Here is a 12,190-nt window from a genome sequence, read left to right on the forward strand (position 1 = left end):
CTAGAATTTTATACCTAGTCAAACTATGCTTACTCACCAAGGTCCAAGCTAGGCATATTTCTTTTCTTGCACCCACACCTTGCTGGGTGCTTTTATTTATTAACTCTGTCCCCTCTACGTTTTAAAACTTTATGTTGAAGATTTGTAACTGTGTATCACTGAACCCTCATTTTCTTCTTCCCCAAACATCAAGAAAGGGTTTCTATGCTTGCTGCGTATCCTTCCTCTTCTCCTATTCTTTCTTTAACCTACTGTGCTCGGACTGTCTTCTCCATCCCCCTAACTCTCAAACAACCTCCTTAAGCAGAAAGGCAAGGACCTCTTCACTGCATTTACCTCTCAGCAGTGTGTGACACTATTATGCTCCAGAACCACATTCCCCACTTCCTATCAGACATTTCCACCCTATCAGACATTTCCACCTCCAACTCAGGGTATCCACACCTTAACTCCTGACCTTCACCTACAGCCCTCACCGTGCTCACTCTGTAGTCTCTCTCTGCATTCATGGTGTCCATCCACCCAGTAACATGACCCCTGAGTCATTTCTGACGATTACCTTTCTCTCTTTTCTCACATCCAAGGGGTTACCAAGTCTACTGATTCTGGTTCAGAAATGTCTTTGCTAATTTTATTCTCGATAAAAGTAAATCACATTTGTTGTAGTTTTTAAAAATGTAAATAAGCAAAAAGAAAAAAATTACAATCACCCAGACTCCCACTCCCTAGAGATGATCATTTGGCAAATATATTTCAGAGTTTTTCTGTAAAACTATACATATTAAAATAAATACATGTTGTTTGGTTACATATAATATATAAAAAAAACTAGATCATATTCTATACACTGTTTCAATGTGCTTTTATTATGTATCAATGTCAGTAATCAATATGACAGCTTGCTTTCATTACTTATCAATATAATGTTATGAGTGTTAATATTACATGTAAATAGATTTACATGCCATTTTAATGACTGAACAATACCCCATTCTATAGTGGCGTCATAATTTAGTTAATAATTCCCTTTATACTGAACATTCAGATTATTTTATATATTTTGGAATAATGAACAATACTACACAAGTGGCACTGGCTTCCTTTCTGTTCCGAGAACCCTGTACCCTCTCTCTCTTGCCACAGGGCCTTTGCACCTGCTGTTTCCTCGGCCTAGAACACTCTTATCAACCCACTTTCAATCTACCTCTGCCCCCTCTTCCAGCACCCCTCTTGTCCTCTGGGAAGCTTTCCTGGCTGTCATACCTGGTCAGCTCCCCCCGTCGCCCTCTGCCCATTGCTGCTCCTTTCCACCATGACCTCCACGTGTGTGATTGTTCTGTTCATGTCTGTCTCCCCCACTAGATTGTGAGTGCTGAGAGGGCAGGGACCGTAACTATCTTGCTCATTTCTGTCTTCCCTATTCCTGAAATCACAGGCATTCAAAAATACTTTGTGGAATGAATAAATGATGAGTGGAAAAAATGCTACAATGCGTATGTTTGAAATGTCTCTTAAATCTGTGGATTTTTTCTTCATTGCTACCATCTCTGCCCTAGTTCAGGTCTTCATCATCTTTTGTCTATACTGTTGTGATAGCCTCCTAACTTTCAACTTCCTCCACTTTGCCGTTAGTGCTAATTTCCTAAAACATATATCAGGCAAAAAGAAGCAAAGAAAAAGCGGTAATCAGAAAACACAAAAGTGGTGTTGTGTATTTCTGGTGGGAATGTAAAATGGTGCAGTCACTGTGAAAACCAGTAAGGTGTTTCCTGAAAAAGTTAAACATAGAATTACCATATAATCTAGCAATTCCACTTCTAGGTATACACCCAAAAGAAATGAAAGCAGGGACTCAAGCAGATACTTGCACACCCATGTTCATAGGCAGCATTATTCACAACAGTCAAAAGGTAGAAACAACCCAAGTGTCCATCAACAGATGAATGGATAAACACACGTGGTCTGTACATACAGTGGAATATTATTCAGTCTGAAAAAAAATAAAGTACTGATACATGCTACAACATGGATGAACCCTGAAAACATCATGTTAGTGAAAGAAGCCAGACTCAAAAGGACAAATATTGTATGATACCACTTACATGAGGTGCCTGGAATATGAAAACTAAGAGACAGAAAGTAGAACAGAGGTTACCAGGGGGTGGGGTAAGGGGGTAATGGAAAGCTACTTAATGTGTACACAGTTTCTATTTGGGATGATGAAAAGGTTCTGGAAACGGATAATGGTGATGGTTGCACAGCATCGTGACTGTAATTAACGTCACTGAATTATACATTTAAAAATGGTTAAAATGGTAAATTTTATGTTTTGCATATTTTACCACGATTTAAAAAAAGCAAGGTGCAGAGAGCAAGTATGAAATGCTGCCATTTTACTGGGGAAAGAAAAGGACTTAAATAAATAAATTTTAAGACTCCAGAGGGAGACGCAAGAAGGAGGAGATATGGGGATATATGTATATGTATAGCTGATTCACTTCGTTATAAAGCAGAAACTAACACACCATTGTAAAGCATTTACACTCCAATAAAGATGTTAAAAAAAAAACGCCTTCATAAAAAGGTGGTACAAATAATTCCATGTATATCAATAATGAGACAAAGAATGCAAATGGATTTTAAAAGTCTATTAAAACATGGATTATTAGATTTGCTTTTTAACAAGCCAACTATATTTAGATTACAGGAGACACACCTAAAACATAACTACCACACAGAAAGTATGAACATAAAGGGATGTTATGAGCACAACCTGCTAATACTAACCAAAGAATACGTGGCACAGCAACATTAATATGAAACCAAAAAAAAAAAAAAAAACGAATATAAAGCAAAAAGCAATAGGTTACAGAGATATATTTAACAGTTGATGGAATAATTCACAAAAAAGATATAACAATCATGAATTTGTATAACCCTTCACTATAGACTCAAAATATACAAACCAAAATGGAATTATAAGGGAAAAATAAGCAAATTCACAATCATAGTGAGAGGTCTTAATGCACTTTTATCAAAATCAGATAAATCACACAAAATTTAATAAGCATTTAGCAGATTTAAAAAACAAAATTAACAAACTGGAGCTAATGGATAGTAAATGTATCTAACAAATAGAGAATATACATTTTTAAGTTAATATAGAATATTTTAAAAATCGATCAAACATTAAGTCATAAGGGGGCTTCCCTGGTGGCGCAGTGGTTGAGAATCTGCCTGCCAGTGCAGGGGACACGGGTTCAAGCCCTGGTCTGGGAAGATCCCACATGCCGCGGAGCAACTGGGCCCGTGAGCCACAACTACTGAGCCTGCGCGTCTGGAGCCTGTGCTCCGCAACAAGAGAGGCCGCGACAGTGAGAGGCCCGCGCACTGCGATGAAGAGTGGCCCCCGCTCGCCACAGCTAGAGGAAGCCCTCGCACAGAAACGAAGACCCAGCACAGCCAAAAATAAACAAATAAATAAATTAAAAAAAAAAAGAAAAAATACAGCCATTGGCTTAAAAAAAAAAAAAATTGAAAACCAAATCTTGCGGTACATACAAAAGATAAAATCAGTACATCATGATCAAATTGGGTTTAATCCCTGGTCTACAAGGGTGGATGACCATTAGAAAATGTTGTAATAGATCAAACTGTAAGATTAAAAGAGGAAAACAAACTGATCATTTCAATGAATGCAGGCAAAAAGGCTTTGATAAAATCACCACTCATTTATAATAAGAATTTAAAAAGAAAACCTCTTAGGAAACCAGGCATAGAAGGACACTTCCTTAGCTCGAAGTGGGCCTGCGGCAGAGAAGGACCCACCCTCCCCTTACTCTGCCCCTTGGCAGCAACTCTGGTTGAGCATGTGGTCAACTCCGCTCAATTTCCACTCCGCTTCCCAGCTTCCTACCCAGTATGGTCTGACCACATGACTAGGTTCTGGCCAAAGGGATACGAGTGGAAGTGACTGTGGCAGCTTCTGGTTATGCCTTGGAAGGTAAGGAGTGTGCCTTCGCCCTCCTCTTTTTCTTCCCCAGTGGGTGGAATGCAAATGTGAGGGTGGCAGCTGGGGCAGCCTTCTTAGCCCACAGAACCGAACCACTCACCTGAGGATGGCAGAGCAGCTGATAAAGGAGGTGGAGACACTGATACTGATCAGCTGCCTCAGAGCCCTGAAATGGTTGCCATTTAGAGTCTTTGAAATAGTGTCTAAGCATGTCTTCTACCTACTACAGAGCATCTCTCAAAAACCTACAGCAAATATCTTATTTTGGGCAGGGTAAGGGAATTTTAGAAGTGTTTCTATTAAAATCAGGAGCAAGGCGATGCCAGCACCAGCACTTCCCTTCCTCACTGCGCTGAGGTCCCAGCTAAGACAATAAGGCAAGGAAAAGGATGAGATAAGAAAGATACCATGGTCCTTCTCTGCAGGCAAGATGACTGTTTAAATACAAAGGTGAAGGAAATTCACAGATGAATCATTACAACTAAGAAGCGGGATCCATGCAAAGAGCAGGATAAAGAACCCAGAACCAGACCCACATGTGTACTTCAAACCTTGACAGCTGACAGGGAACACATTGCAGATCATGGGGGACCATATTACGGTTTTGCAATAAATGGTGCCAGAAAATTAATTGTACACATGGAAAAAAATAATTAGATTCCTACCTAATGCCACTCAGAAAAATCAATTACAGGTGCATTAAGGCCTCAATGACAAAAAGCAAACCTTTAAAACTTTTAGAAATAGTCTAATGGCACATCTGTGTAACCTTGGGATATGGACAGATTTCTTAAACAGGGCACAAAAAGGCAATAATAATAAAGACATGTAAAAAAATAATAAAGACACGTGATAATTTTGACTACATTAAATTTAAAACTTCTGTTCATCAAAAGTCACTGCTCACCTTCAGCCATACGTATTGAGGGCCCAATAGACATCGACCTCTTGCTAGACACTGGAGATACAGTCGTAAACAAGACACAGTCCTCCTTGTTATAAGACTTACGGTCGTGCTCTCTCTTGGGGTTAGAATGAGGGTCAGACAGGGTCGAAAACCCATGTCTAGGGCCGGGATATACATCTTGGCCCCCAGCCAAACTTCCACTCCCTTCTACTAATGTGGGCTTCCCCTCCATGCAAAACTGCTTTCCTCTCCTAGTAGGCTCAGACTGGTCTGCTCCCGTTGGTAACAGCGAGAGTGGCAGCCACAAGAAGAGAGCTGGAAAAGCATCACCTCAGGCTCCCCTGCTTGGTGTGTCAGTCAAGACAGAGGTAAGGGTTCCAAGTCTTCAGTGGAAGAAAATCTGACTGCCTGCAGGTTGATGAATGAGAGTGGATGGTGGTCTTTCAGGGCATGCCTCATTCCTGTGAGTTCACGCTTTGTCACCGGTGCCATCTGCAGTCTAGGTATTCTCGTACAAGGTATTTGTATTGTCCCCCTTCTTCAGTCTACTCTCACCATTGCCCAGGAAACCACATCTACAGCCATCACGTGAGGTTTGGTGGCCCCTCTCTAGGCTGTGAAATACCAAGTGAGCACCATCTATTAAAGATGCTGTCCTTGAGGTACAGACTGTTTCAGTGCTGGCAGCCTGGCAACATTCCAGCACTCTGTGGGTAATCTTACTCTGTCACTTAACGAGAAGGTGATAATATTGTCAAGAGAATACCTGCGATACCCGATACCCCGTGGTACAGTCACTTCTCACAAGCACATTGTATCCTAGAATTTTAGCTGTAGTGTTTGAAAAGATTTGAGATGATATGTATTCGAAACTCATTCTTCATTCATTGGCATCTGACAAATCCCCAGCTAGGAACACTTTAAAACATTGGAATAAATATTTGAAATGTTTTAGATGCATATTTGAGCTGGTAAAAAAAATTAAAGAAATGCCTCAGAGACCAAAAAATGAAAGAGAAGCAAAAACTCAGCGGGGTAAGCTAAAGCTGAAGCCTGCAGCTATGTTAGGGCTCTGCTGATCCCAACAACCAAAGGCTTTGGTCTTAACTGTTACAGGGAGGAAGAGGCGGGTGACGACAACAACCATAATAATGGCAAACAGAACATTTACAATATGCCAGGCATTGCTCTAAGTGCTTTATACACTAACACATGTGTTTACATATATATTTATATATTTACATACATTAATGCTCAAGGCATGGGATCAGCTCCAAGATCTACACATAAAGCTGGAACAGTAGAAGGTCTGTACCCAGTGGAAGAATGAACTAGGAAAAATGCCCTGCAAAAGAAAGGGCAAGAAAAATGCATGTGGGCATTGGCTTGAGAGGAGGGGGCTCACTTGGGTTTGAGACCTGAATTCATATTAACTGTGTGGCCTAAAAAAAAAAAAAAATCTTAGCCAAAAATTTTAGGTTGTCCAAATTGAATGGGCCACCAAGCCCCAAGTAGAAACAAACTCAAACTTTCTCTGAAGAAATGCACTCTCAAGCCAACCTCAAAGAATTCCCACATATAAAGTTTCAATGATTATAATTCTCTCTCTCTCACGCGCGCGCATGCACACACACACACACACACACACACACACACACACACAGAGAAAATCACAAAATACATGAGGTAACAAGCCATAATGAGTGAAAGATCTAGAGAAGAAACAAACACCAGAATCAGATAAGCAGAGACTTTAATATTAGAATTATAAGCTATAGAATATAAATTAAGTATTTATTATTCTAAAATATAAAAGAAGGGATCAAAAGTATAAGTAAGGAACAAGAGACTATAAAAAATGACCATCCAGATTTGACCTTCTACTCCACAGAATTCTGGTTAATTAATTCTAGTTAATTAATTAATCCAATTAACCAGAGGCAAAAGGCCATTTGAAGAAGCAATATTGGAGACTATCCCATCTATGATTAAAATCTTGATTTAGATTTGATTAGGGTGAAAAATTAGATAGTATAACTGCTCCCAACAAGTCCCACCCAGTATCTCAGCAAAAATTGAGTTGGAATGGAAGATGCTTAAAAAATTGAGTTTGGATTTGTTTAAAGTCGACACATGAAAGGGCTAATTAAAACTGCCATGGAAAAACCCCATACTCATAACATAAAGCCAATTCCTTCCTTCAGCGTGCTCGTGAAAGAGAAGAGCCCTTTCTCCACTCCACTGCAGAGGGTTCCTTCTCACTCTATGGAATTATTGTCCAAAGGTTCAGAATTTAACACTGATGTCACTGCCTGTATCAGAAAACATCCTGATACAAAAGTGGGTTACAATCAGTGTTTTAATAACCTAATCATGATGCAGTAAATCAATGTTTAAAATGCATAAAAATTATTAAGAAAATCATTTCCCACAGCGATGGAAAGGTAGACATGAACTACTTATAAAATCTTAAAATCAATTTTTAATAATCGATAAGTTTTCAATAAAATAATCACAAAACATTTATCTACCTTTTAATTAAGTTTACATCAACACCATTTTAATTATACAGATTAACTTTATCATTTAAAAATAATTCTCAGCTTTTCATGGCTAATGGAACAACAACAACAAAAGGTTGGAGCACATGATTTCAAGTTTCGAGGGTAATCAGCAAAGGCACTACAAAGGGCGGCTCTAGCAAAGGGGGATGAGTGCAGAGTGGGCCCCTCCTCTCCCACAGCAAGAAGGCAATAGATAACCTTTCCAGACATGGGAGCAAACTTCAGAAAGCCTGAAAACAGAAGTCACTAAAATGGTAGCTTCTAGGGAGGAGTCCAGAGAGTGGGGAGAGGTGGAGCAGGGTACTGGGACTTCCCATCATAATCAGATATAGTCACTGATTTTTACCCACGTGTATGTATCACTTTGATTTTTAAAAAATACAATAATGTGGTTTTCTCTTTATTAACGGCCAATTAGTAGTAATCACTCTTAACCTTTATCCAGGAGAGACTCCCAAATAAAGTAGGACAAATGCACTCCAAGAAAATTAGATTCCATTGCCTTGAACGTGGCTTAGCTGCGGGGAGTAAAAAGCTAAAGGAAGCCGGTGGTGATGCCACGCTTGCTAGTGAAGCAGGCAACGGTGAACCCACCCCTGACTTGCTCCAGTGCAAGTGTGCCTGTGGCACACTGAGAGACAGAGTGGTGTTGCCGCCAGCACCAGTTCACAAGTCTCTCCAAGAAGCTCCGCGGGGGTGCATTTGCCCATTCCTTGGCCTTTCCAAAAGCAGTATTTCCAGAGATAATTGGTTCCTCAGTGACAGACTGATACCAACCAAACCGCGACGCACTGCTCAGAATGCTGTGTTAATTTATGGTGGAAATAACATCCCCTCCGGTGCCCATAACGTTCGCAGCCTCTACCCAGGGCCCCCTGCTTCTCGGGATGGAGCCACTGAGGAAGCTAAACGGCCGGCGCTGAGGGTGGTGACAGTTAGAGGTGCAGAGTCACGGGGCACAACGGGAGGGTGCCAGCCCCCGGCACACAGCACACAGCACTTCTCTGGAGAAGGCCGCGCCCGCGGCCCCCAGCAACAGTGCCTCCCTTCCCTGGACAGCACTGGAAACGCTCGGAGCCTCCTTCTCCTTTGTTCCAGTGCCGACCAAGCCCCCTTGTGAGGATAAACTCTTTCTTTAGTGTGTCAGTCACCGATTAATCTGGAAAGCTGCCTCTGGGCAGGAGGCTCTTGCTTGGGCTTTTCCATTATGAGGTAATCGATAAGTTAAACCCTTCCTGGAGACTCATCTTATCTCCACGTCCTTAAGAGTTAGCTCATTCTGTCCCCGGTCATAGTCTGCACCTTGCTCTAGGCTTCCTGGGTCATTCGCGGGCTCCCCAGTCGCCAACCCCGCCAGCAGCTCGGCAGCCCCTGTCCACAGGAAGCCGCGCCCACCCCTGGCTCTGTCCGCTCTAGGCTCCACCGCCTCGTCCTCCACCACATCAGAAGTTCCATCCGGGCCGGCCGCTCCGGCTTGACAGTGTCACGTGGTCTGGGCTTTGCCCTCTGTTCGCCTTCCTCCTCACCCAGCTGCATTTTGAGAGCTCCTGATCAGTGGTCTCGTGGCGTTTCCAGCGTTCAGACAGGTATAGGCCTCCCATTCACAGACTAAACCAATGACAACTCAGTATTCACATACAGTCAACCCTAGATTTCAACATTAACTTTAAAAAATCAGATTTTTTTTCCGTTTTGTTTTGTGAACCAAGTTTCACAGACTTCTGGATTTTTACCCACGTCTGCACCCCCATATCACTGTCCCATCACTGGAGCTCTCAGTGACTTCAGCAGAAGCTCTGCAACGGAAAAATCACGTGGAGATGGTGGTTAGGGTTGTTAGACATCGGGCGAGGCGGCATCTCCCCTTCCATCACGTAACAAAGCTAGGCAGGCACACAGGGCAGAAAGCAGCAGCCCAGAGCAGAGGCTGAGAGCGGGCAGACCACACCAGTGAGAGTCTCCGCGTGACAGGGTGGGGACGGGAGCTCGAGCGCACGGTGCCGTCAGTCGGGGTGGACGGTCCGCTTCCTATTTCAGCCACACCATCCACCCCGGCCCATGATTCTGCTTCACAACCTGCCCTACCACCCCGCTGACCGAGCCTCCCGGGAGCTGGAATCCCTGGGGGAGAATTTTTCTAAGAAGAATTCAATATAGAGTAAACCAATTCATCAAACTTTTAAAAACTAGGAGGTGGAAATGTTACAGTTAATGCTCAACAAGGATGCCGTGTTTAGCACTTGTCCGGGGGACTAGACAATGTAAACCAAAATCCAAGAAAATCACACCACTTGAGGTCCTTTCCTGGGTTAGTTGGTCAAGATAACACCAAAAGATCCCAACCAGGTTTATGCGGAAAGTGTGGCTTCTTGTTGCTCTGGTTTACGAGGGGCGTCAGGACGCAGCTGTTGAGTCTTAACTGTAACCTATACGCTACTAGCCGTTCAGGTCTGTCTGGACTCTGCTCCACTTACTGACTTCTAAACGACCTTATTTCTATTTAATAATGAAGGATTTGTGATTACTTACAATTTCAGACACTGGGATTTGGTACAGTTACATGGCTTTTTAGACTTTGTGTCCCATGAACTAACAGTTACTCTATAAAGATTAAAAAAGAAAATGTATTCAGATCGTTACTCTTTAAAAAGAGACTTAGCTAAGCATCTGGTGTTTTTGAACGAATACTGAAAATCTCAACGCCAGAGAGTTATAGGTGTTATTTATCGGTGCCTGATCATGAGGGGGCGTGGCACGCACATTCACACGTGGGGGAGCGAGCCTGGCCAGGTCCAGCTGCACGGCCAGGGACCCTATCGCTGTCTGCTCCCCAAGAAGCCTTCCCCGAGTTTCTTCCACTGATCTGTTTAAACCTCTACTGTGTGTGGCTCCCCACACCAAATAGCTCTTTTTATTTTTATTTTCTGTATTTTCCAAAATCAGGACACTAATGAAAAGTGTGAATTAAAGATTAACAGATCAACGACTGTTCGCATTGCTAGAGCTGTCCAACTAGTATCACCACCTGTATCAAAGCGTGTTTTGAACGTATCACGTGGGCATTGGGACCTCCCTCCTCACCGTTCCCTTGGGGATTAGCCTAGAAGCCACCTCCAGGGGCAAAGGAGGAGGAGAGATGAACGTGCGCTGGATGCTGCTAAGCCCGAGAGGCGGCTGCGGGTTAAGAAATCGGGACAAGCTCCCAAGCGCTGCTTAGAAATGCTGCTCCCTGAGGGAACTCGGGATGTTGGCCGCGTGAGACGGTGGGTAGATCCTGGCGACGAGGAGGAGCACACGTGCCGAAACCCCGGCTGTGACTGGGGCTCTCCCTCCCTCCCTCGAGTTCGGCCCCCTGCTCCCCGAGACCGCATGTGCAGGCTTCGCCTCTGCAACCACTGGCTGCTTCCGGGCAGGGACACATCCTGGTCTCGGGTTTCCTACAGGAGCTGCTACGGTACTTGGCACACACAGGGCTTGCTGACAGTCCCCTGTCACCCCACAGAGCACGGGAACTACCCTCGGCCTGTGCTCCGTGCCCTCACAAACACAACCGTCTCCAGTCGGGGCTGAGGTCAGTCTAACCTCAGCTCAGCCCACCCTCCCCTCTGCTCTGGCTGCTTCGCTCATCAGGGCTCCGCCACTCTTCTCACCGGCTCTGCTTCTGTTTCGTGACCCCGTCCTCCCTCATTTGAAACAGCAAATGGTAACTGACTCCTGGGTGAGCTGCTAAGTGTTACTTCTTCTGGAGCTGTCTGTCGTTTTTAAAATAATGTCCCCATACTATGTCACTGAATGCTATATTAATTTATTCTTCGTCTAGTCTAGTTTTCTCCTTTATAGAGAGGAGAGTTGCAGCCTTCTCTTCTCATGGGTGCCTGGAGGTGGCAGATCTGGCTACACTGCTCCTGGCCCACCCACCCTGGATCACACATGGGCTGTTCAGGGGAAGGGGACATGCGCACAGGCTTCACTGCTCTTGCCCTCAGCCCTGCCTCTAAAATGGGGCACGAGGTGGCCTGACTACCTGTCCAGAGGAACCAAAACTCTTCCCTTTTAAAATGAGGTGGAGGTCCGTGGAGACACTCCAGTGGTGACCTGCCACAATTGTGGAAGCAGAGAGGACAATTCACTGAGTATCTACAGTGTCAGGAAGATGCCAACAGGCACTGACTAAGAGATCACCATGTGGCCAGGACTGTCGTAAAAGCTTCAGGGGAACACCAAAATATGTATATATTTTTAAATTTACAGTGCCTGTTCTAGAGGAATCCACCAAATAATTTGGGACATGAGATGATATATACAACTGAAAAATTAGAGAACAGAAGATATTATATAATCAACTATCAAATTATATGATACTGACTGCAAATGACATAAGATTCAGGGGCAGTTTAATAGAGATGTAAAAACAAAACAAACTACTTCTGAAAGACGTAGAACTTGACATTGACTTTCAAGGGTGTGAAGTTTTTTGTTATTCAACAAAAGGATGTTTCAGTTGAAATAACGGCACGAGCAAAGACACCACATCAGGGATGAGCACAGAGCGCCTGAGGGGACAGTCAAGGGACAAGTTCATTGTAATGGACTAAACTGGGAAAAAATTCCATGGCTCTAATAATGTTTGACTACTCTTTTTGCCAATCTGAAAAGTAAAGGGTTAGAAGAGATCTGGACAACTCTGCCTCAGAAAAGCATTATAAA

This window comes from Eschrichtius robustus, chromosome 11, assembly GCF_028021215.1.
Source record: "Eschrichtius robustus isolate mEscRob2 chromosome 11, mEscRob2.pri, whole genome shotgun sequence".
NCBI classification, from domain to species: Eukaryota; Metazoa; Chordata; class Mammalia; order Artiodactyla; family Eschrichtiidae; genus Eschrichtius; species Eschrichtius robustus.